The sequence below is a fragment of the Amphiura filiformis genome, chromosome 19, assembly GCF_039555335.1.
Source record: "Amphiura filiformis chromosome 19, Afil_fr2py, whole genome shotgun sequence".
In the NCBI taxonomy this organism is placed as follows: Eukaryota; Metazoa; Echinodermata; class Ophiuroidea; order Amphilepidida; family Amphiuridae; genus Amphiura; species Amphiura filiformis.
This window is the reverse complement of record NC_092646.1, coordinates 35,450,673-35,478,349: the sequence shown is the minus strand read 5'-3', so window position 1 is coordinate 35,478,349 and position 27,677 is coordinate 35,450,673. Positions and strand designations below refer to the sequence as shown.

Genomic DNA, 27,677 nt, shown 5'->3' with positions numbered 1-27,677 from the left:
CCCCATATCAATTAGTTCCACTCTGATGTCGGCTGTCGACAACAACTTCCAAATTTTCTGACCAATCAACATGAGAAATGCAATAAAATGGGTAAAAACAAGCCCAGTATTGGTCCAGTGTTTTTTGAGATATATATTTATATTATGAGAACTTGAAATGTCTGAAAACTTGTGACTTTACACACTGTATACATACAGTGGTGTAGGGGGGGGGGGAGGTCAGGGATCAAATGGGGACGGCAAAGAGTTAAGTGTCCTTAAAGCATGGAAGAAAAAGATTTTTCTTTAAAATGGGACAAAACATTGACGGGATGGGGACGATAATTTGGCTTTGCCCCTCACACCAAAATCTTGGCGACGCTGGCAGTGTCATCACCCCGATGTCTTCATGGCAGAAATCGCCATGATTGTAGGCCGAATCCATCTGTTCTTCAAAAGTCACGCATGGCCATTTTTGTTCTGACCTGTGTAATAGTTTTGAAACGCATAATCTAGCCTGGTGACTGACCTCTGTAGATGTCGGAGCCTGGTACACACCGTCATCATTCCTATATCTTCGTGTCAAAAATTGCCGTGATAGTACGGCGAATCCTCTCGTTTTTCAATAGCTACGCATGGCGATTTTGTTCGAGATAGGCCGAGCGACTCAGGCTAAGCATAGTACGACTATCATATGAGATACCATCAAGTTCTATTCTACACATTATTACGATTTGCGCATGCTCTAGTATCCCATATGGTGTTACTATTACAAGGAAATTCGATTTGTTTTGAGGTAAAACCAAGGTTTTGTTTCAAATACACTAACTTGAAATTAAATACACTAATTAGCGGCCATCACTGTTTGCTCTGGATACATTTTTACTGCATTTTTGGCGTAACGATTTTTAAATCGAAAGTTAAAATTGTGATATATTTAATTTTGAGAATTACAATTATATAAAGGAACACATTTATGATCCAGGTGCGTGTATAATAGAAAATTCGATCACACTTGTATATCACAATGCATATGTAAACTTTCTTTATCTGTTTCAACAACAGAATATTGATCACCAACGGAGCATGGAGCTTTATGAATTTTTTTTTTATAATATAGCGTGTTGACACTGTGTGGTACGTCATCTTATTTAGACTGCCTCCACCAGTTGTATACACTGCGCTATTATTATAGTACCGTGTTATGTTCCGTGACCCGAGTGTTTTCAAATGAGGGCAGCTGTCATTTTTTGTCCTGCGCCACAAAAAATCTGGTCAGTTTTTGATTTCAAAACGCACGGTTGTTTGTCAATACGCTGGCTAACGACTATCATGTTAACTTCTTTCAGCACATAATTATATTCAAAATCGGCTTCTTTATAAAGAAAAAAATACGTGAGATATTCATCATATTCTACCCCGGTATCCAAAGATTTATCGTCTGAATATCAAATCGTGCATAGCATATACACGTGTATCGATCCCGGGTATTGATTTAGTTTCCCTGCCGTGCAATATAATTATTTCCCAGGCGTTGTCACTGTGCGCTACTGCCTACAGATTTAAATGTCATTGACTATTCATTGCACTTTTTACACAGGTTTGTTGCCTATTCTGAAGCGAGTTGGTTCCAATGCGACTTTATGGTTTTTTCTCCTCTCATCCTCATGTGGACAAGCTATACTAAGTGGGAGTTTGGCTACCCAGCAAACACAAAACGTTTCCAAAACGTTTTGAATTGGTTTTTATTTGGTTTTGGTTTTTTAAAACGTTAAATACACGTTTCCAAAACGTTTTGATAAACATCGAGTTATCTGATGGCAGAATAGTTCGACCAAAACGTTATAAAAACGTTCTAATAACGTAGACCCATTGTAGACAAAATACTCACGAAAAAAGCAAATAAAATCACAATGTTCATAGATCGTTCCATTCGACTGGGGTTCCACTATATAACCAATTAGCTGGATATTAAATAATTATTTAATATTTATTATAATAAGTAGGCTATCGAATCAACAAGAGACTTGCATTTTATTTTTCTGTAATTTATTTAGGCCTACTGTACGTTATTTGCATGAATGATGACAGATATGAATAAAAACGTAAGCAAATTAAAGTAAAAAGTACCGGTAAATTTACATTGCTTTATTTTATAAATCAACTTTCAAAAGATGTAACCATGGTAACGCACGGTCTCGATTTCGTAAAATAATGAACCGGCGGTTAGTCTCGAGTCCCAGACGGCTTGTGCTCCTCGTTACTCAAGGAGCACAAGCCGGCTGGGACTAAGACTACCCACCGGTTAGTGCGGTTTGTGTGTTTCGAAATACTAGTAACAAATTGTAACCGTTTTGACCATGCATCAACGGATATATCTGTGAATCTCAATTGCTGACTGTTTACGGTGGAATTTAATAGGCCTAGCTAGCCTTTAATCATGTTTATAGATCAAAAGATAAACGTGTATAGGCCTTTGATTTTGTAGACAAGTTGCAGCTATGTTTTGGGCGAAACATGTGCGTTTTAATGGAATTACTGACATATGATTTTAGTCTGCACTGATGGCGAGCAATGGTGACTACTACACAGTACTATAGTACTAGTATCCTTGATCTCAGTGACCTTATACTTGACTAGCCTATACGTGGTTACTGCTCAACTACTATATATTAGCTGTTCAAATTTGATTCTGGTGTGGAGAAAGCGATACAATTCTACATGTATTTTTGTTGTATTTAATGATAAGTGTTCCAGCTCCAAGAGTAAAGTATAACAGCATTAAGTCTACTCATTTAGGTAAGTTTTCATTTTCAGTTTTAATTGAGGCCCTTTTATTTCTTAATTCTGTAAATTTTAATAGCATGACATGGTATAAATGTGCCATTTGTTTCTGATTATAATCATATATAATATTCACGCTAGTTGCCCATTGCAAGTCTCTTGTTGGTTTATATACTGCGCCAAAAAGTATCCTTACACTTGGAAGAAAAATAGATAGCGCATCTATTAAATAAATAAATTTACCCAAATATGGTTTAGTTTTAATTCACATGTTCAGTTCAGTTCAGTGAGTTGTAGAATTGATTTTTTCCAAGTGTAAGGATACTTTTATAATTTTAGCGCAGAATACATTTACATTAATGTATTTTAATATCACATTTAATATCCTAGCTAAGGTTGGCTTTCATATTTTGGTTATCCGAATCATGCTGCCAGCTGCCGGCAAGAATAATCGATGCAACAGGACTGGACTGGGACGCTGAACATGTCTTGATGTCGAATACATTGGGGACATGGAGTTATACATTATCTCATGGTGTACATCTTTTACTTTCATGGTTAATGTATTTCTTCATGGTTTCATGTCTTATATACTACACAAGATCGAAGTGTTAACGTCATAACCATGATAACTTGGACTACCAAAGTGATGCGGTTTATTAGCATTTGGAAAACGGTCTGATAACGTTTTCAAAACGTGTCATGCAAACGTTATTGAAACGTATTTAGAACTACGTTTTAAAAACGCAATATTGAAACGGTTTTTAAACAAAAGTGAAACGTAATATTAACGTGAAAAAAAAACGTAATCAAAACGTTTCATGCAAACGTTATTGAAACGTATTCAAAACTCCACACATTTACGTTTTTAAAACGCAATATTGAAACGTTTCTTAAACCAAAGTGAAACGATTTTTTAACGTTTTAAAAACGTATTTTGGCTAGCTGGGTAACTACCCCAAGTACTTAGTATATCAATTCAACTTAAGTGTCTCCACAGCCAGCTTAGCATTAGGTAGGTTCAAAAAGATCATCGCCACATCACCACAATGCATCTTGATTTTGCAAAAGACCGTAAAATTGGTTCCTGATGAAGCATGCAAGTTCCCATTGCGAGCATGTACACGAAGGAGTGCTTTATAGCAGCAACATCACTGGGGTTCTTAGGTTTATTTGGATGGTATTTATGGGTAACTGGTACTCATTACAACTTACAAGCTTTCAAAAATTAAGAGCTCGTAAAAGTAAGACAAAATATGGTTATGAAATTTGAAATGAAAAAGTTATTTTTGACACGGATATCACTCTAGCTTCTCTTTTGATGTTTACTGATGCATTTAGGTCTAGAACGCGACATTCAGCGCGTAAATTTCGGAAGGCTATTATAGCATAACAAAAGGGTAGTTCCTGATAGATGTACAAATCCATTAGATTTTGAAATGCGTTATTTTCACATGAAAAAACAAACAAACATCATAATCCTTTCCTGGCGCATGTGTATAAAAAGATATGTCACGGTTTGGTCTGGTTGAAAAAGGTCACATTTTACGTAAGTGCCATGTACAGCGCATTGTGTATTGGGCTATTCCAGGAAATCTACACTACCCCTGTGAAAGATTTAGCTAAAGTCTTCCACAGAGGGAGTGTGAGTTTCAAATAGAATAGGCAATTGGGTAACTTCCATTTGAAATACTCACTCCATTTGTGGAAGATAAAGGTAAAACCATAATACAGGGGGAGTATGAGTTTCAAAATGATTAACTCTGACAAATTACATTTGAAAAACATACTCCCCCTGTGTAAGATATTTCCAAAATCTTCCACAGGAGGAGTGTGGATTTTAAATGGAATAGCCCATTCTGGGATGCTGTGAAAATATTCTCTGTGGTAGACTTAGGTTGTTTTGTTTTAAAAGCAGGCTACAGATTTTTATACCCGCATGCGAAGCATGGACGGGTATATTCTTATTCTGTGGTTATCTATGCCTGTGCAACAGGGCATAGATATTCTCCTTATGCTCTTTAGTCTTCTCCTTTTCCTTCTCCTCCTTCTTCTCACGCTTCATATTAACAGGACTATCTCCAAAACTACAAGTGCCCCATGGCTCATATTTGGCACACTTAATGGCCCTACCCCATAGATGTGCCTTTTGCCCATTTTGGCCCTATAGGTCAAATGTCACGGGCCCCAGGGGCCCAAATGTAAAAATACCAATCGTGCCATTTCTCATCAAATAAAACAGCCTCATGGCCCTGAGTTGGTACACTGATAGCCCTAGGGGTACTCTATATTTACAAATATACAAGGGCCCCATATGATGGGCCCCAGGGGCCCAAATGTTAAAATATGGTGCAACAGATTTACAAGCCTAGCTCTAAAAGTACAAGATCACTAGGGCTATATGTGGCATATGTATGAGCCCTAAGTTGTAGATGTGCCTTTTGCCCGTTTTGGTCCCAGATGTACAAGGCTAGGGCCCCCATGGGCCCAAATGTTAAAACAAAGGGCTGGCTGTTTCTCAGCAAATAAAGCAGCTACAGGTTTCAGATTTGGTACACAGATATGTCTTCAGTATTACATTGTCATATGTATATATGACCCCCATATGTCACATTATATGGGCCCCAGGGCCCCAAACGCTAAAACATAGGGCCGGCCATTACTCAGTAAATAAAGCAGCTACAATGCCCAGCTTGAGTCTACTGATAGCACTTGAGAATTATATTTCAACATATGTACATGAGCCTCATAAGTCAAATATTATGGGCCCATGGCCCCAAATGTTAAAACAAAGGGCCGGCCGTTTCTCAGCAAATAAAGTAGCTACATGTTTCAGATTTGGTACACTAAATGGTCTTCAGTATTATATTGTTATTTGTATATATGAGTCCCATGTATCACACAATATGGGCCTCAGGGCCCCAAACCCTAAAACATAGGGCCGGCCGTTACTCAGTAAATATAGGAGCTGCAATGGCCAGCTTTAGTCTACTGATAGAACTAGAGAATTATACTTGAACATATGTACATGAGCCTCATAAGTCAAATACAATGGGCCCCAGGGCCCCAAATGTTAAAACAAAGGGCCAGCCGTTTCTCATCATATAAAGCAGCTTAGGGCTCAGAGTTTGTACACAGATTGCTCCTGAGAACTACATTGTTATATGTACATATGAGCCCCATATATCACATAATATGGGCCCCAGGGCCCCAAACGCTAAAACATAGGGCCCGACATAGGGCCGGCCGTTACTCGGTAAATAAAGCAGCTAGTCAGCTACAATGCCCTGCGTTGGTATACTAATGCATTTTTTCTGAAGTTGATATTCCAGAGCGCTAATACCCGTTTAGGGGCTGTGCAATAATTCATATGAGCCCGGGGGGGGAAATTTTTCTAACGGCTCGCCAAAAATCACTTGCCCCCCCCCCCGGCCTGCCAAAAATCGCTTGCCCCCCCTCTCGGCCCGCCAAAATTCTTTGCCCCCCCTTACACATGCCAAATTTTGGGGATCCCAACTTGTAAACCTTAAATGGTCTAGGTATATGTTGCGAGCGCAGCAAGCAGGAAAATTTGCATATTAAAGCATTTCCGTACGGTTTTTCTAAGCATCCATGAATGTGTGCCAAAATCACTTGCCCCCCCCCTCGGCTGGCCAAAAATTGCTTGCCCCTCCCCTTTCGGCTCGCCAAAAATGTTTGCCCCCGACCCCCCAATTTTACCCTCCCCAGGGCTCGTAATTATTACAGCCCCTTAGGGACGCACCATTTGATATTATGGGGGGGCGGGGCTAGGGAGTTTGGGTCAGGCAGATTTTTTTTTTTCGGCCGCCGAAGGCAGCGAAATTTTTTTCCCCTGCCTTAGGAGGCAAAATTTTGTTGTTGTCTTTTTAAGTTGTCTTTTTCAATTTTAATGTATACCTTTATACAGAGCTGGGTAGGGGAAATTTTTTTTTTGCTCATCAGTGAGGCAAATTTTTTGTTTATTCATCAGTGAGGTAATTTTTTTTTACTCATCAGAGAGGCAAAACTTCTTTTTTCAAAAAACTCCCTAGCACCTCCCCCCCGATAATATCTATTGGTGCGTCCCTTGCATGGTTGTATGGTATTAAAATACTGAACATAAAGTTGAATTTTATACTACATCGCTGAACGATAGCGATTACTTTTTAGCCAATAGGCTGAGAGGTTTTTTGTTGTGTTGAGAATAACGCGCTATCTTACTCGTCTCAATACCAATCGTTCGTCGCTTAGCGATTGAGTATAATACAGGTCACGCGGCTCTGGACGCCGGGTTCTGACCAGTTCCGACCAGATTTGCAGCGTAAACAAAAACATTGAACGTGGCGTGGGAAAGCGATTAAAATCAACGACACGCGGATCGTATTCGGGATCGTATATAAATCTCATCATCTGCATCATCATCTCGAATCTTGGATATTTATTTGTTTGTTTGTTGGAAAATACACTTTAGCCTGATTGAGAAGTCTATTTTTGGAGTCGGGTCCTGCTTCACATTCAGCCCAGAGCAACGGATTTCAAAACTGAAGTTGTCTGATTGATCTGCTGGTAGCCGGCCGGCTCGCGGCTGATGATACCGAGTAAAACGGTGGATGAAGTTGTTCCACATAGACACGAGTAACAGAGTGAGTATACATTGAAATTCTTTTCTTTAAATTGTACCGGGAAATTGTATTTATTTTGCCGTAAATATGTTTTTGCAACGAAGAATGTTACCAAACGTTTCGGCGTTAAGTTTTTAGTTTATTTGATAACGACAGATCGGCCAGAATTAGATTGCAAAACGAATGAAATTGATGATTTTGGGGGGATTTTTGCTCGGAAAATGGACGTGTCTTGTGGCATTTAGCTCGTTCACGTAGCGGTTTGACTACAATACATTGTAGTACTTTAACAGAAGCTGGATCTTGGTAGTACAACCTAGAATATTTTCTCAATTTAAATTTTATACTTTCTAGTAGTAGGCCTAGATGATAAATACCTAAAAGAAATCACCATAATAGCTCCCTGTACTAGGATTTTGGTTAGTCCGAATAATCAGACCCAGAACAAAATATTAATTTCTGACATGATCGTGTACTGGATTTTGGTGTGATGGGGCAAAGCCAAATTTTCATCCCCATAGTGTCAATTTTTTGTCCCATTTGTAAGTCATTTTAAAGACACTTTACTCTTTGCATTGCTGCCCCATTTTATTTCTGGGGGTGGGCCCCTCTGTGATTTGCTCATTCAGACATGACATCCGAGGGGCCTCAACTTTATGTGCCTACCGGCCTCGCGAAGCAGGTACTGTATAAAGCGGTGCAAAATGTTATTTAACAAAACAGGGGGGTCATTGGGTACAAATAAAAATGTAAAATAGGTTCAATGGATATAATATTTTTAAAAAAGGGGTCAGTGGGTATAAACATTTTTAAGCAGGGGCCATCGGGTAGAGAATTTTGAATTGAAAAACTGGAGCAAAATTCTATTTTCTTGTTTCAAATTTTCAGTAGAAATTTGTTGAAATAAGAGAATTTGAAAGTTTCGGCATTATTTTGTGGCATTTTGATGATACTATTCTAGGAAAAAATGGGGGGTCATTGGGGTAGCCGCAACTACAGTACAAAGAGTTAGGGCACAGCACACCATGTGATATCGGGGGGCGGGGGTGGGAATTTTTTGAAAATACAAACTTTGCCCACTAGTGAGACAAAATAAATTTTTTAGGTATAGGCCAACATTAAAATGAAATAAAAAGATCCAGCTGACCCACGCTCCCAGATGCCCCTTCCTGAATCTAATGTTGCATAGCTATTTTGCTCATCTGATTTGGAAGATCATATTCATCAAGTTGTTTATGTTGTCATCATATGTATAGGCTACTAAGGCCGTATAAAATTAATGTTTTGGTTCTCGTCCAGAGGATTTTCATGAATTGTAAAATTAGCATTGTCAGTAGTTTACGGTCTTCTCCAACAGTGCTCGAGGAAACGATGAGGCCCTTTTTTTTTTTTTCAAATGTGAGATTCTGAGGATAAACCCCTAGAGTACCACAAAAAGACTTGGAAGTGATGCTTGTTCTCTAATAAACTTATGTATGAAGATTTCATAAATCATTCCAAAGTCTAAAAAATTGAAAAATCTAAATAAAAAAAAAAGAAATCTGACAAATCCCAGAAATTGAGGAAGGGAGGGGACGAGAACCTAAATATTAATTTTACGCGGCCTAACATACAATGTACACGTATTTTAAAAGCAAAAACTAAGACATTTTGCACAAATCTGTAATTTCTGTACTTATGTTAAAGTAGAGAAATGATCTAGGCCTACATGTATTTGAATAGGACTTCCAATTTGTCAATAATGCCATTTTCTTCATTTTTGCTGTTAAATTCTTTCATTTTAGGGGGTACTACATGTACACCCCTGGTCAATTTTGTGCCAATTTTTTGCATTTTTCTCAAAAATGATAGTGCATTGGTGACAAGTAAGATATGTATATTATAGGGGCAAGGACTACAACTACTGCATTTGGCAGGGGTGTGTACCCCCGGGGTGTGTACCCCTTAAAAATTCCTAATGACAATTTAAATAACTTATTTCACTTTTAGTTTTAGGTAATTAACAAACAAATTTCATTTTTTTAAAGACCCAGTGATCCCAGCGAAAGTGTAAAAAAATGAAATTGTTTATAAATTGCTTAGTGAAAGATACAGTCATTCAAATTGTCATTTGGTATTTTTGAAATGAAAAATTTGGCAACAAACAAAGAAAACAGTGCTCCAATTATTATTATCGAAGTTAAAGCCCCATTCGAATACATGTTGCTGATTTAGATACTGTCAGTATCTAAATTACAGGTTCATTTAAATTCCTTATTTTTTTTCTTAAATACACGGCTTTCGGCTGAACAAATAGCAGGCTATGTTTACATTTATGATAATGACAAATGTACCAAAATCTGAATTTTGATGAGCAAATCACTGAATGGGTTGTTTCTTCTGGTCCTTGCAAAATTTCCCACGAGTGCAGTAAAAGTGCCAGTAATCATGATTATGATTTAATACCCTTTTACTAACCCTGACCTCTCACAACTCACTACCACTGCACTGCTAGTGTGTTTAGAATATGTTTATGAACATGGATTAATAATTTCACTGGAATATTTGACAAGTTTATGGCCAAACCCCCAAATCACGTAATTTCCACTTTTTTATGCGGCAATTTTGGGCAAAATTTTCCAATTTTGCCCCCCCCTGAAATTCACTATGCCCCCCGAAAAATTTCTGTCATGCCACTGGGTATTTACATCGATTCTGCGATAAAAAATAAAAAGGCCCCTCCTCCTTTTTCAAAAACCCGGACGTGAAACATGTTTTTTATTTTACTTGGCCTTATTTCTGATGGTCATTTTCATCACTTTTAAAACAAGGTCCATTGGTCATGGTCAAAAACTCTGGCAATTTTTTGAGTGGGGTTCAAGGTCATATACTGAGGTCAAAGGTCAATCTGAGGTCAAATTACAAAAACTGTCGTATGGGCATGAAACTTGGTGGGTACAGTCAACATTTAGCGCCAAATTTTTGGAAGGTCATTTTGAGGTCATCCAGGGTCACCAAGGGGTCATTTGAGGTCAAATTGCTAAAAATTGTATGGGCTTGAAACTTGGTGGGTGCAGTCAACATTTAGAGCCAAATTTTTGGAAGGTCATTCGGGGTCATCTGAGGGCAAGTTAATAAAATTGGTTGTATGGGCTTGAAACTTGATGGGTATTAGTCAACATGTAGAGCCAAATTTTTGGAAGGTCATTTTTGGGTCATCCTGGGTCACCAAGGGGTCATCTGAGGTCGTATTAATAAGATTGGTCGTATGGGTTTGAAACTTGGTGGGTACAGTCAATATTTAGAGCCAAATTTTTGGAAGGTCATTTTCAGGTCATCCGGGGTCATCTGAGGTCAAATTGCTAACAATTGTCGTATGGCCTTGAAACTTGGTGGGTGCAGTCAACATTGAAAGTCAAATTTTTGGAAGGTCATTTCGGGGTCATCTGAGGTCAAGTTAATAAAAGTAGAGCCAAATTTTTGGGAGGTTATTTTGGAGGCATCCGGGTTCACCAAGGGGTCATCTGAGGTCAAATTAATAACATAAGTCGTATGGGTTTGAAACTTTGTGGGTACAGTCAACATTTAGAGCCAAATATTTGGAATGTCATTTTGAGGTCATCCAGGGTCATCTGAGGTCAAATTGCTAGCAATTGTCGTATGGGTTTGAAACTTAGGGGGTGCAGTCAACATTTAGAGCCAAATGTTTGGAAGGTCATTTCGGGGCCATCTGAGGTCAAGTTAATAAAATTGGTCGTATGGGCTTGAAACTTGGTGGGTACAGTCAACATATAGAGCCAAATTTTTGGAAGATCATTTTTTGGGTCATCCGGGTTCACCAAGGGGTCATCTGAGGTCAAATTAATAACATAAGTTGTATGGGTTTGAAACTTTGTGGGTACAGTCAACATTTAGAGCCAAATATTTGGAAGGTCATTTTGAGGTCATCCAGGGTCATCTGAGGTCAAATTGCTAGCAATTGTCGTATGGGCTTGAAACTTCGTGGGTGCAGTCAATATTTAGAGCCAAATGTTTGGAAGGTCATTTCGGGGTCATCTGAGGTCAAGTTAATGAAATTGGTCATATGGGCTTGAAACTTGGTGGGTACAGTCAACATGTAGAGCCAAATTTTTGGAAGATCATTTTGGGGTCATCCGGGTTCACCAAGGGGTCATCTGAGGTCAAATTAATAACATAAGTCGTATTTGTTTGAAACTTTGTGGGTACAGTCAACATTTAGAGCCAAATATTTGGAAGGTCATTTTGAGGTCATCCAGAGTCATCTGAGGTCAAATTGCTAGCAATTGTATGGGCTTGAAACTTGGTGGGTGCAGTCAACATTTAGAGCCAAATTTTTGGAAGGTCATTTTCGGGGTCATCTGAGGTCATATGGGCTTGAAACTTGGTGGGTAGTTCTAGTTCTAGTTGAATACTTCTCAACACCTTATTAGGGCCAAGCGAGAAGGACTCTGGAACCTAGAGACAGTCAACATTTAGAGCCAAGATTTTGGAAGGTCATTTTGGGGTCATCTGGGGTCACCAAGGGGTCATCTGAGATCAAATTAATAAAAATTGGTCAGATGTGCTTGAAACTTGGTAGGAACAGTCAACATTTAGAGTCAAATTTTAGAAGGTCATTTTGGGGTCATCTGCAGGGACTGCCTTTTATGAAAGTTGCAACTTTTCTACATGTTTATGGAATTCCCTATACACTATTTGAATCTTATTTATGTGACTATTATAATACTTTTTTGCCCATATTTTTGTTTGTTTACCACTCTGACTTTTAGCGCTATAAGATATGTACACATTTAAATCGCCCCATGGTGGAGGCATTAACATTTTTGATTTCCAGACTTTAAATAATTCGCTAATGAAAAATATTTCTCAACTTTCTTAAGCACATGTATCATAATTAAAGGGCTATATATCATAGTTTTGATTGCACCATTTTTCAATTCCGATTACATTTTGTTACAATCAACTCGCAAATGTACCCATGGATGGAGGATATTTCAAGCCACAGTAGAAATATCGATTATTTTCCCTGGATTTATATTACAAATCAAGTACATGTACTGAGATGGACACTTTGGCAGTGCTCAGCAAGTGAAAAAAGTTGAAAATCGAAACAGATATTTTGACAAAACTGTAATCCACACGATGTGCCTTGGAGGTGGGCAAATCTTTCTTTAGCAAACTATATTTAGTTTGAAACGCTAAAAAGTTAATTCCAAAAAAGGTCACGGGCGAATTTTTGGCCTAGATACAAATCAGAAATTCATGCCTAATTTTAACACTGGGTTTTTGTAAATAAGGTATATATCCAAGTGATATAAAGTGATTAAACATGTACATCTATCAATCGACCTTTAGCATGACAATACAAAACAATAGAGGATGGTCACTGGCGTACTGAGGGTATTGACCATGACCTGTTACAAATACAACACATTTCAAATTTATATTGTATCATTTCTCAAGTTTTCAGTATGCCTTCGAAAGACAGAAAGAAAAGAGATGAAAGAAGAAGGAAGCGAGAGGAGAAGAAACGCAAGGTAAGTATCACTTTTAGTCCAGTACAGAGTAAATTTGTAAATGCACCAATCCTCTTCGCTTTTATTAGCCTTGGTTCAAGGCATCAGACTGATTTTCTATCTCACTCTCTTCTTGAAAAAAAATTGTTTCTAAAGTTTATACACAATGGTCTATGGTTCTATTTAAGTATTGTGTCTTGTTTCAGCTTTTCACAGCAAACTATGCTAGACCAACTGTACATGTGTGTTGTGTAAGATTCTGGTGTAGGCCTACCCTGCACTATATGAATATATTTTAAACAAAAGGTAATCTGCAGTAATCCTTTTTATTAATTTTTATTAAATCAGCCAGTTTATTCTCATTAATTACATATACAAAGACAAATAATAATACATGAATAAAATAAATAGCAACAATAAAATACATATAGAAATACAAACTGGCAGTGTAAAATCTAGGACACGGAGATACCCGACCAGCGAGTCTCCGGCAAGATAAAATATTTTAAAAAAAACACAAATGTTAAAAGACATTATAGTTTAAACAGTGGTGGACCAATCCATGATGGTTCGGATTTGGAACAATATATACTAAAAGATGTGCACAGGACGATTTTCATAAGATTATTCCGAACGTTCTTAAAAGTTTGAGTTGTACCAGAGAGATGTATAAGTGACTTAAGGCCAGAGTAATGGAAGACACATTCGTCCACGACCGAATTTGAGATTTTTTGATATTTATCAACACTAAGATGTATTCTATCACTTGAAACTGATAAAATACAAGTTGCTAATATTTATTCGTATTTTTTCCTTGATTTATTTCACTCTTTTCAACTCTAAAAAGTCACATGGCTCAAGACAGCTTAGTAAATTGGCGGGAAATAATGAGTCAGAAATGCGCTGAATGCGAAATATTGTGACTACGCTGCCATGATTCGCTGTCAAGACGCAAGCGCAACTCTGCCAGTATGTACAACGCAGTCAAGGCGCATTCGGTATGTTGTTAACGCCAGCAAATGTGGTGTAAACAAATCAAAAATTTGCAGTCAAAATGCCACTTAGATTTTTTAATTATTTTGAATTTTAGCGCACTGAAAGCAGAGATTATAGATTCAAAAAAAAAAAAAGATGCATATTTAGACCATGCACCAGATACAGCTTTTACAAGTGTGAAAGTCTTACTGTTTTAAAATTTAAGGACGTTTTGTGCATAATTTTGTCATTTTTTACTAAAACGTCGATTTCTCAGAGTTCACTTTTGACAATATTATGCGATTTTTGTGACAAGATAACCAAAATATGCAAGCAAAGGGTAAACTTTTTGCACTATCCTTTAGAGTACATCAAAGTCTAGGGAAGGTTTTTTATTTTTCAAAATATTTGTTTTAAACAAAAATATACACCATTATGTGCAATTTTTAGCTTAATAGAGTGACAAAATAGCATTTTTCACATGTTTTTTAAATAATTAAAAAAAAGAGACGAATTTAAAAAAAATAAAAAACCTTCCCTAAGTTCGTGGTCTCTTCTTCATGAAAAGCTAACTGAATTATTTTTACTTCGAACGGATTTTTTTCTAAGTTGTCAAAAAAAAATTGGGGTAAAAAAGTTTTGTGATTTTTTCAAAAACTTGAGATTTTTTAACAAATCTGACGTCACCATGGGATTCCTTGACTCATTTCCTTTCCAAAAATATATAGTTTTATATACTTTGGACATACAATTCAGAAATAATGAAGCTCGAAAAGGTCCATGTTCTCTCCCATTACACTGCCCTTAAGAGTAGATGTATTTTCAGGAGATAGGTAACCTCTACTACCAATTTCAAAAGCATGAATATTGACTTTGAGCCCTTTTTCAGTAAGATCATTAACAAGACTTGCATATTGTCGAGTTTCCTCTGATGGGCATCAACAATGTTTGTTTCGAAGGGTATGGTTAACGTAAGGTACTAATATACTTGTTTATTTCTGGTTTTTTTTTCATATCAATCTGATGTTTTGTATGTGATCAACCCTGGTTTATGGTAATCCGGTTATCATCGCTACTTACCAAACAATATCTGACGAATACATCCTTCATTGTTGATGAAATCGGGACATTATGAATTATACTTTGCTTATTGTAAACCAACATTAATGGTAATGTATATCATCCACCCATCTAACACTATCTTACCACCATAATATTCCATTTTACCCACTGGTTAACCTTCTTCCACTTGTAATCCGTTAATTCACTCGCCTATCCACATGTGCTCAAACATTTGACAATGTCAAATAAACATTTCACACTGCCTTAATGATGCACCTGTTAACCAACCAATCCATTTCACATCCAACTACCCATGTACTCTATTTTGTTCTCATTGTTCTATCTGTGTTTGAATCCCATTTCTTATGACTAATCCACTTATTTGTCATCTTAATAATGTACCATCGCTGTGTTATACTCTTCCTCCCCATACATAATATATTCATTGATCCACTCTTAACTTACCCAATGTTCTTTCACCACTTTCTTTTCCTAACTTACCTGGCATTCTTACACCATTTTTAATTTCTTAACTTACATGGAATTTTTTCTCCACTTTCTTTTCCCAACTTATCTGGTGTTATTTCACCACTTTCTTTTCCCAACTTATCTGGTGTTATTTCACCACTTTCTTTTCCCAACTTATTTGGTGTTATTTCACCACTTTCTTTTCCCAACTTATCTGGTGTTATTTCACCACTTTCTTTTCCCAACTTATCTGGTGTTATTTCACCACTTTCTATTCCCAACTTATCTGGTGTTATTTCACCACTTTCTTTTCAACTTATCTGGTGGTATGTCACCACTTTCTTTTCCTAACTTGCCTGGTTTTCTTTTACCACTTTCTATTCATAACTTACATGGTGTTCTTTCACCACATTCCTTTTTCTAACTTGCTTGGTGTTCTTCACCACTTTCCTCTATAACCTCCTGTAACCTCGGTTCAGGAGGATGATACAGAATTGCATACAGAATCTCATACAGAATCTCAAGCAAAGAATGAATGTGAAGTGATACCTCCTGTACCTTCGGGTGAGGTGCGTGATACAGAAATTCCTACAGAATGCCTTACTGAATCGCAAGCAAAGAATGAACGTGAAGTGGTTCTTCCTGTCCCTTGGGTCAGGAAAGTGATACAGAATGCCAATCAAACAATAAATGCAATGAATCTGCAAATCAAACGTCAATGAATGTTCTTTCTGTAATTGAATCGACAGATCAACCTTCTACACATGCTATCAGAGATGCACACAGAGATGAGACAAGTTCATTACATACTATAGCTAGTATTGAAAGGTCAGTACCAAGTGTTATTTCTAATCCATGTATAGATCAAGACAAGTCTGGTCAAAGTGTATCAGAAATTATGGGCCTTACTACAGGCATGCAGTGCAAGTTTACAAATAAATTAAATAATTCCAGTGATAATGATCAGCCAGGTTGTTCGTTTTGGAGAGAATATGATACTAAGAAAGCAAAATGTCAAGCCAGGAGTAAAAGATATTATGCCAAACACAAAGAGAGAATACTAGAAAAGAGAAGAGCGCATTACATGGCAAACAGGTCATCCTTACTGAAAAATAGAAAAGACCACCATACCTCAAACAGACCATCTGTACTGAAAAATAAAAAAGACCACTATACCTCAAACAGACCATCTGTACTGAAAAATAAAAAAGACCACTATAGCTCAAACAGACCATCTGTACTGAAAAATAGAAAAGACAGGTACAAAACAAACAAGTCATTGATACTGAACAGCAAAAAAGGCTATTACAAATCAAACAGATCATCCATATTGAAAACCAGAAAAGAGAACTACACAAAAAACAATGATACAATACTGGAAAAGAAAAGGATGAATTACATTAGAAACAAAGCTTTGATGTTGATTAAAAGGAGCATATACTACTTGAGAAATAGAGATGCAATTTTGAACCAAAGGAGAGAAGCCTATCAAGAACCTGAAAGAAGAGCTAGACAAATCCAACAAACTAAAACCTCTCACGAATCTTCTAGAAGTGACATTGCAAAGGTTGTTCTGAAATTTAAGACTGAAATCAAAAATGAAAAGCCAATCTACGCATGTCTTATATGCAATCGTTCATTATTCAGAAATCAAGTTGTATCATTCAACAAAGCAAAGTATAACAAAACTACCTTGTTATCAGCACTGCCATCCAATGCTACTTATGAAACACTCCCAACTGTTGCATGGATTTGTAAAACATGTCACAATAACATCAAACAGAATGTAGTGCCACGTTTATCACAAGCCAATAACCTAGAACTGTGTCCACAACCTGCAGAATTGTCAGAACTTAACATCCTTGAAAGACACTTGATTGCACCTGTGATTCCTTTCATGAAATTAGTTCCTTTATACAAAGGTTGTCAGAAAGGTATCCATGGTCAGGTTGTTTGTGTGAAATCTGATGTAGATAGTACAGCAAAAGCATTGCCACGTCTTCCCAATGATGACAGTATCGTTCGAGTCAAACTGAAACGTAAATTGCAATACAAAGGTCACGTTATGTACAAGCAAGTTTGTCCCAGTAAGATCAGAACAGCTCTCAATGTACTGAAGCAAATAAATCCAGTGTTTGAAGACATTGATATAGATGCTAATCAATTGGATGCAATTGACAATGATCCAATCATAGCTACTGAACATACTGAAAGCTTGGAATCAGAAAATGACAATATTATTAACTTGGAACCAAATCAGATTGCAGACCTCACAGATCAACAAGAACCTTCAGAAATAGCAACAGAAAATATCCATGATGAGATCAATGATACTATTAGTACGACTGCATCTATCATAACAAATGAACTTGAAGAACCTGTTGATATGGAAATCAGTGACTCTGAAATTGAAGAACCTTTTGATATGGATATAAGTGACTCTGAACTTGAAGATGACATTTCTGAATCAGTGCATAATAGAAATGATGAAAACAAAGATGAAGATTTAACCGAAACTGCATCCACAGAAACCCATGAACCCGAGATTGATAATACAAGACATCAAGATCAATCTGAAAATGCAAATGAGGAAGTCTGTGAAACTAATCAGAATAACAGTGAAAATGATCATGACGATGTCAATGAGGAAAACTGTGCAACAGATCATAATGACAGTGAAAATGATGATGCCAATGTCAATGAGGAAAACAGTGAAACAAATCAGAATGACAGTGACAATGATGATGATATCACTCACACATCGGTTCCACTCATATCATGTTTGCAGCCAGTTGACTTTACACAATATGTGGCAGATCACCTTGATGATTCCATACTTAGTCTTGCACCTGCAGAAGGCAACAGACCTATCAGTGTTCTCAATGTAGAAGCAGAAGCATTCCCAGTTCAATTTCCTGATGGCAAGAATACATACAAAGAACAAAGAAATCCAAAGGTTTCTCCAAGCAGATATTTCAATGCACATCTTTTTTCGTCAGATACTCGCTTTGCTAGTGATCCACAGTATATTTTCTTTGCTCAATATGCCACAGAATTGAACATGATAACATCTCAGATTTCAATTGCTATGAGACAAGGCCATACCAAAACTCCTGATGGAAAAGCGATCACACCTGACATGCTTGCAGACAAAGATCAAGTCAAACAAATGATTGAAAGAGATTCAGCATTTCGATATTTGAGACAAATAAGAGGAACACCATCTTATTGGGATGCAACTCTCAAAGATTTATTTGCAATGATTCGACAAATTGGCATTCCCACATGGTTTCTAACCTTTAGTGCTGCTGACCGTAGATGGATTGAAATTGACAATGCAATTCTTGAACAGCAAGGCAAACAACCTCTTACACCAGAAGAGCACAAAGATATGGATTGGAATACACATTGTGAACACATCTATTCAAACACAGTAACCCCTGCTAGAATGTTTGAGCACAGAGTAAAAAAGTACATCAAAGATATCCTTAAATCACCTGCTGAACCTATTGGCAAAGTTGTTGACTATTTTTATCGTACAGAATTCCAGCAGAGAGGTTGGCCACACATTCATATGCTAGTTTGGGTAGAAGATGCTCCTGATGTATATGATGTATCAGATTGTGACATTGTTGAATTTGTTGACAAATATGTATCATGTGAATTACCATCTGAAGATGATGATCCAGAACTCCATGAAATTGTCAAATCATGCCAAATGCATAGCAAGAATCATACCAAGTCTTGTCGCAAAACAGGCAAAACATGTAGATTCAACTTTCCAAAACCACCTTCAGAACAAACTTTCATAGCTAGAAACCTAGATACATATGATGATTCAGATGATAATGAAGATGAAAGTAATGATGACACTCCTGATGAATTACATGTACTTGATGATCAAGGAGAGGCAGATGCAACAATTGAAGCTAAAGAATTGATCCAGAAAATACATGATACTCTGACTGACCCAGATATACAAATCACAGAAAAGACATCTGTTACTGAAATCTTTGATGCTGCAAATGTTTCTCAAGCAGAACTAGAAATGGCACTTTTAACACTCGCATCACGATCTACCATCTATCTGAAAAGAAAACCTGCAGCAGTTTTGATCAATAACTACAATCCTCACCTGATACGTGCTTGGAATGGCAATATGGACATTCAACTTGTACTTGATGCTTATAGTTGTATCAAATATATCATGTCGTATTTAACCAAATCTGAACGTCAAGTAGGTGATCTGTTGAAAAATGCACAGAAAGAAGCCAGACAAGACAATAGTGATGCTATTACAGAGCTGAGAAAAATTGGAAATGTATATCTACACAGTCGAGAGTTAAGTGTTATGGAAAGTATATACAGAGTATGTAGCATGCACTTGAAAGATTGTACAAGAGAAGTCATTTTGTACAGACAGATCCAGATGGTCAAAGAATATCACTGCCACTATCTCTGATGCAAAATAAAGACCCCACAGAGCCAGTATGGATGACAAATTTGCTTGAAAAGTATTATGGCAGACCTGACATGCCCAATTTCAATGACATGTGCTTGGCAACATTTGCATCCAAGTTTCGCTTTGCATCATCAAAAACTGGAAACAGAGCTAGTAATGATGAATCGGATGAAGAGGAAGAAAGTTCAAGAAATACAAGCAGAAAGTATGATCTTGAGTATCTAGGCAGAGATCTTGGAATTGCAATAGAACGTGTAGGCAAACCTGCAATTGTACGCTATCCAAAGATAAAGCTTGAAAAAGATCCTGAAAAGTACTATATGAACATCATACGCATGTACTTGCCACATCGTAACATTGAGCTCAAGCCAGAAGATTTTGAAAGCTTTGCATTGTACTATCACACTGGTTGTGTTAGAACACCTGAAGGTGTGAAATCTGTCAAACAAGTCATCAAAGACAACATGAAGAAATATGAACCTATCAATGACAAAATAGATACTGCATGGAATGAATTGCAAAATGCAAATGATAATCTTGAAGATGCATGGGCTGCATTAGCACCACAAGCTGAACAGCAACGTCTTGATGATCTTGAAGACAAAATCATGTTAAACAATGAATCTGATGATGATTTCAATGAAATTGAAATTCCTGAATTGCAAGCAAATCCATCCAACAAATGCAATGATAACCTATATCGATCACCAGTTGAAACAATAAGATCAGTTCCCTCAGATGACCAAGTTGCATCAATGATCAGAGCTCTCAATGATAAACAGTTACAGCTTTTCAAGTATGTCCACCAATGGTGTATGAAAAAATGAATGGTGAAAACCCAGAACCTTTCAGAATATTTCTCACTGGTGGAGCTGGCACAGGCAAATCTCATGTAACAAGATGTATCAGATATCATGCAGAGAAAATCTTTGACACCTTACGTGAAACACAACAAGAAAAGACAGTACTGGTTGTTGCACACCTTGGCACAGCTGCTTTCAATGTTGAAGGACAAACAATTTGTTCTGCTCTGAATATCAGTATCCATGCTACTAAAGATTACAAACCACTTAGAGAAGAGTCACTCAATACTATGCGTACGAAGTTGCAACACTTGCAGTTACTGATCATAGATGAGATCTCAATGGTTAGCAAAAAGCAGTTACAATACATTCACGGTAGACTACAGCAAATTAAGCGAGCTTCAGATCGTGCATTCTTTGGCAATATTTCAGTATTAGCTGTCGGAGATTTCTATCAAATACCACCCATCAATTCCACTTCATTATGTGTACCTGATGATAATCCATTGAATGACATGTGGACTGACAATTTCCAAGTCTGTGAACTCACACAAATCATGCGTCAACAAGATGATCTTGAATTTGCACAACTTCTTAATCGCTTACGTTCAAGAAAAAAAGGTGATGCTATAAATCCAGATGATAATAGGAAGCTTTTGTCACGAACACTTGAATCTGAAACAAATTTGACTCCACCAAAGGAAGCACTTCATATCTATGCATTCAATAAAGATGTTGACAAACATAACCAAACAATGCTAGAATCTCTTCCAAGTCAAAAACCACCATCCTTGCTCTTGATATCAAAGAACGTGCAGGACAAAGTCAAACCAGGAAAATACCATACAAGTCTGAAGAAATTGGTAAAACAGTGCTGCAATCTCAACTATGCTTAGCAGTGGAAGCTAGAGTAATGCTTACAACAAATCTAGATGTACCTGACGGTCTTTGCAATGGAGTCACTGGCACAGTCAAATCGATCCTACCTGATGATGCAAACAATCAACCAAGTGCTATCTATGTACAATTTGATAATGCAAAGTGTGGTGCAAATGCAAGACAAAAAGCCCTCTACCAAATGAATATGCTAGCTGTGTTGTCATAAAACCGCATAAAGAAAGCATTGAAATACATGATGAATATGGCCATCAAACTAGAATACGGAAGCAATATCCACTGAAACTAGCCTGGGCAATCACTATGCACAAGGTACAAGGACAGTCAACAGATCAAGCAGTTATTTCGTTGAAAGGAATAAAAGCATGCATGGCCTATGTTGCAATTAGTCGTGTCACACACCTCACTGGTCTATATCTCTCAGACTATGATCCAAAGAGAATTTTCTGTAATGAAACACTTCAGCAGCACTTATCAAATATGTTACCATGTGACCTTTCAGTTGCTAACCCGATTCTGCACACCAATCACAGAGAACAATTTATAATAGTTCATCACAATGTACAAAGTCTTCCCAAACACATTGATGATATCAAATGTGACTTTGAAATCAGGAAAGCTCATATCATAGCCCTATCAGAAACATGGTTGAGTACTGATCATAACATGAGTAACTATGAAATACCTGCATATCAACTTGTTGCCATGAGAAAACAACCTGAACATGCTAAAGGCAGAGGTACTGCAATGTATATTCATGAGAGTGTTTCATTTACTGCACTACCACTTGAAGTAGATGAATGTGATATTCTTGCTATAAGAACCAATGCCAACCCATCTATTGTTATCATGACAGTCTACAAGCCAGTCAGTACCAGCATTACAGTTCTTTCCGATGTGCTAAACAACTTGTGCACCCAGATAGAGATGCTAGATGTTGATTATGTTGTTATTTTGGGCGATTTCAATCATGATCTACTGAAGAAACCACCAATTAATGCATTACAGACATATCACCAATTGATAACCTCTCCTACCACTGCTAAAGGAACTCTGCTGGATCATGTGTACATTAAGCCAATGCCTGTAGAATATAATGCATCAGTGTTAGCATCACATTTCAGCTACCATGAACCAGTTGCTCTTTGTATGAAATCATAGGAACCTCTTCCACAATCAATGTAACAGTGAAACAAGTGTTTATGGCAAACATACCTAACATACAGTCTCCTGAGTTGTATGTCATCCTCAGTTCTGACCAGAAATTACAAGCTGACTGAACTAAATTACAGTTAGTAACATGCTAAATCACATGCCCAATCAGTTTCATAAAGAAAGATGAAGTGAATTTTTGTACACAGAATGTCAGCATTTTTCTCTGCAAAATGTGAACACAATGTTGACAAAATATCAGACCTATTTCTATGTTTATTGTCCTCAGAATGTCAGCAGAATGTTAAGCCTAATTTTCTGTAAAATGTTTTATAGAATATAAACCCCATTTCTATGCCGACTGTTAAACATATTTCTAAAATGTTAACAGAATGTCAAACATATTTCTATGCAGAATCTCGAATGCCAATTCTTATTACTGTGCATAATGTCAAACCTATCTGTACAGAATGTGGACGATTATTACAGAATGGCAAGCATATTTTATCCAAACTATTAACATATTGTAATTGCCTTTATACCTACAGAATGTCAATCCTGTTGATACACAATGTGAATAGAATTTTAACTGAATGTCAAGCTCATTTATTTACAGTACATCAACAGAATGATAGCAGAATGTTCAGCATATTTCTCCATATATAATGTTGAATGTTGACAAGATCAAACTTAATTCCTTTACAGAATGTGAACAGATGACAGAATGTGAACAGACCACAGAATGTGAACAGATGACAGAATGTGAACAGAAGACAGAATGTGAACAGATGACAGACTGTAAACAGATGACAGAATGTGAACAGATGACAAAATGTGAACAGATGACAGAATGTGAACGGACAGATGACAGAATGTGAACGGACAGATGACAGAATGTGAACAGATGACAGAATGTGAACAGATGACAGAATGTGAACAGAAGACAGAATGTGAACAGATGACAGAATGTGAACAGAAGACAGAATGTGAACGGATGACAGACTGTGAACAGATGACAGAATGTGAACAGATGACAAAATGTGAACAGATGACAGAGTGTGAACAGATGACAGAATGTGAACAGATGACAGAATGTGAACAGATGGCAGAATGTGAACGGACAGATGACAGAATGTGAACGGACAGATGACAGAATGTGAACAGATGACAGAATGTGAACGGACAGATGACAGAATGTGAACAGATGGCAGAATGTGAACAGATGACAGAATGTGAACAGATGACAAAATGTGAACAGATGACAGAATGTAAACAGATGACAGAATGTGAACAGATGACAGAATGTGAACAGATGACAGTATGTGAACAGATGACAGTATGTGAACAGATGACAGAATGTGAACAGGTGACAGAATGTGAACAGATGACAGAATGTGAACAGATGACAGAATGTGAACAGATGACAGAATGTGAACAGATGACATAATGTGAATGGACAGATGACAAAATGTGAACAGATGACAGAATGTGAACAGTTGGCAGAATGTGAACAGATGACAGAATGTGAACAGATGACAGAATGTGAACAGATGACAGAATGTGAACAGATGACAGAATGTGAACAGACAACAGAATGTGAACAGATGATGTGAACAGATGACAGAATGTGAACGGACAGATGACAGAATGTGAACAGATGGCAGAATGTGAACAGATGACAGAATGTGAACAGATGACAGAATGTGAACAGAATGCCAAGCCTATTTCTATATTTAGTATTTTATCAACAAAATTGCAACTAATATGTTGCACACAACACAATGTCACCATCAGCAGTCAAAATGTCCAAACTCAAGAAAATACAGTGTCACAGCATTAATCCTGAATCTTCAATGTCACTATACATTAAGATGAACTACAGCATTGCAGGTGCACTGCATGTTCTTGCAGTACCAACTTCATGCCAACCCAGTTACATCTGACCAGTATCAACTACGTCTCTACAAATTGCCGACTGACCAAATTAAACTTTCTAGTACCATCTTCACAACTTCTCAACCAGTTTCAAATCTACTCTTCTTGTTCACAAGGTAAGTAAGCATCTGGTTATCATATTTGTATGCCTTTCGCTTTAGCTAAAGGTATGTCGGAGGGAATCGTGACTTGGCAGTTTACACTCAAATATTGAGACAAATAAAGTTGACACACAAGAGGGATGGTATGAGTTCTATAAAGAAATCCCAAGGCTTCACCCCATGTACATGAATTTTCTCATTTAATAATTACAGCTGGACTCTACAAGTTGTATACTGAGAGCTGGCTCTGTTTTTAATCTCTTGAAAAAGAAAGGTCATTACTCTTGTCTTTTCAAAACGTTTTTAACTTTATTTATACCATTTGCATTTTACATACATGTATTACCCCAATTGGATGTTGTTTCACATTTTTCCTATTTTTACTTTGTCCATTGCTAATGTGACCGAGTTGTATCCTTTTGGATCCATCCATGGTTCCATGTTAAAGTGGCGTTTCCCTGTTTTTATATTTAAAATGGTCAGACAAAATACATTGGATTTGCTCACCAAAACTATTTCAATCCTGCTATATGTAGGATACAAATATTGATGGGACTAAATTTCTAATGTCTCCATTTTCCTATATCCCTGTTTTTGGGTGTTTTTTTTCTACAGGTAGTCCTGCAAGGGAAATCATCTTACAATTTCACTGCAAAATTGGAAGCTAACTATATTATTCAAGACCATTAAGGAGTATCACCATAAACAATCAAAAAAAGTTAATTCACGATGACACAGCTGTCATTAGTATGCTAAGAAAGCATCAATCCTAACTCCTCATTGTCAGTACACACTAAGGTGGACAAGAGCATTGCAGAAGCACTACTTGCAGTACCATGTCTCCCCAATTACATCTGTAGCCAGTATAAACTACATCTCTATCAATCGCAGACAGTACCAACTTCATGACAACTCAATTACATCAGAGTATCTCTACAACTTTTCAATCAGTTTCAAATCTACTCTTCTTGTTCACAAGGTAAGTAAGTATCTGGTTACCATATTTGTATGCCTTTCGCTTCAGCCTTAAGGCCCATGCTTATTTACTAGTGTACAGCCTTCTCCAGCCCAGCTGCAGCCACAATGTATTGAATGAAGGATCCCCCAGCCAAACTGCCCACTGGTAATTAGGTATGGGCCGTGCTCACCGACATTAACAGTTATTATGTCCGCAATAGTCATTCAGTATACCTATATCTGTGTGTACAGCTACCTCAGTATGTTGTGGCATGCTGTTTGTATACGTACACGCCTCCGCAAGGTGCTTTCTTTTATATAACCATTACATTTTTTCGGCCAAAAACACAGCAAAACGACACATTTAAATGACACATGAATTTCACTACGTCTTCAGTCTCAATACCAAACCAAACCACAACAAACAGTATACTTACAATTTTAGGATATTAGTATTGCTCCTGATAATAACGTGTAATTAATCATTTTATTTCAATGTCCAGGTGTAGCAGCACTACGGAGGATACTGGCTTTATGGCACAATTCTTAAACGACAGAGGATGATGATTTGGAAATCAAAAGCTGCCATCTATTATCTGTCGCATTCATTCAAAACTTTCCCAACATGTTGCCAGACTGAAATGGCAACAATTCAACTTTGAAGAAAAATCTTTATGTTGATGGTGAACATTTTATGAGAACTTAAATACTTGCATAGTAATTTCTGTGGTGCATCAACTAACTACATGCATAGTGCACTAGTAAATGTGTGCTCCAATTATAAATACAATAAGGACCTCAACAAGTGACACTGACATTTGATGCATACAAGTGCAATGCACTACTAAGCATACCTTACAATCTATAAAAGTAGAATTAAGGCACTATTCTTTGGTTCACATCAAGTTAGGTAGTGACGTTAATGTCTTTTAGCAATTGTGCCACGCTAACCACCCTTGTACGTGTGCGTTCTGTGCAATTAACTTAACACACACGATTCAATACTGAGCCCACCAAAATACGCACTACATCACTACCAAACTTGAGGCAAACCAATGTGTACTGAAGATTACTAGTCCAACATATGGTTCGCTAGCCCGCAAAAATAATAACATGGTTCAGATAAGTTTAAGTGACCGCTTATGGGTTCGAATTCCAACCAGCCTAATCATGAAGCTCCCGTGGCCAAGTGGTTAAGGTCCTGGGTTCGATTCCCCGGCGGGATCACTTTATCTACTTGTCTCCTTTATTATTTGCGACAGCGAACCTGATGAAAAATAATGTTTATTTTTATAATTCCCATCGATCATGTCACTGTTTTTCCGGGTTATTGTTCATTTTAGTCCAAAAATATATTTGCTTAGAGAACCCTATTTTTTATTCGGACTAGCAAGTCTTAGGACTAACGACCCACACTTTTTTCTCAGATTAGTGACACTTATAACTACCACACCTTGGGATTAGCTGATGTATGATGTAGAGTAATTGTAGACCAAAATGTTTACCGGCTGATCCATAGTGTAAGGTGTACCTTAAGGGTAGATGAGGTATTGTTGGTTGTAGCAACCAAAAAAATCTATTGTCATTATCTAAATCAATATATTATTGAAAAATAACACCTTGATATTTTGCACAAGTGCATTCTACAAATTATATACTTCGAAAACTTGCTTAATTTATTATTGCTAATGAGTTATGTACGTTTCACAATAGTGTTATTGTTTCAGCCCTTTTTACAACATAACTCAAGAACCACAGGACCTACAAAAGTATATCTCTGATTTGAATTCTTCTACACGCTTGCTATGAATTGAGCAATGCAATATTTCCCAACGCTCACTACTATTCGCAATTTCAAATAGTTGCTAAAACCTTAATGCCATTAATTAAAAGTTGACTGCCATAAAATGATGAGTTTTCACTTCAAGGATTTAGAACCAGAATGCAATAACTGCCCCATACAC

General features: G+C 37.1%; 1 protein-coding gene and 1 long non-coding RNA gene across 2 annotated transcripts in view; both read left to right on the top strand.

Annotated features, from left to right (window-relative positions):
• The first annotated feature begins 3,715 nt into the window (after positions 1 to 3,715).
• LOC140140530 (solute carrier organic anion transporter family member 3A1-like) overlaps positions 3,716 to 27,677 on the top strand; it is a 35,891-nt gene continuing 11,929 nt past the window's right edge. Inside the window, exon 1 of the mRNA XM_072162288.1 lies at positions 3,716 to 3,778. The gene's annotated coding sequence lies outside the window, so the exon portion shown is untranslated. The remainder of the gene's footprint in view (positions 3,779 to 27,677) is intronic.
• Positions 6,881 to 27,366, top strand: LOC140141225 (uncharacterized). The gene is made up of 6 exons (XR_011857379.1): positions 6,881 to 7,406; positions 12,849 to 12,922; positions 16,181 to 16,234; positions 23,426 to 24,771; positions 25,372 to 25,735; positions 26,217 to 27,366. It is a non-coding gene; the product is annotated as an uncharacterized lncRNA (long non-coding RNA).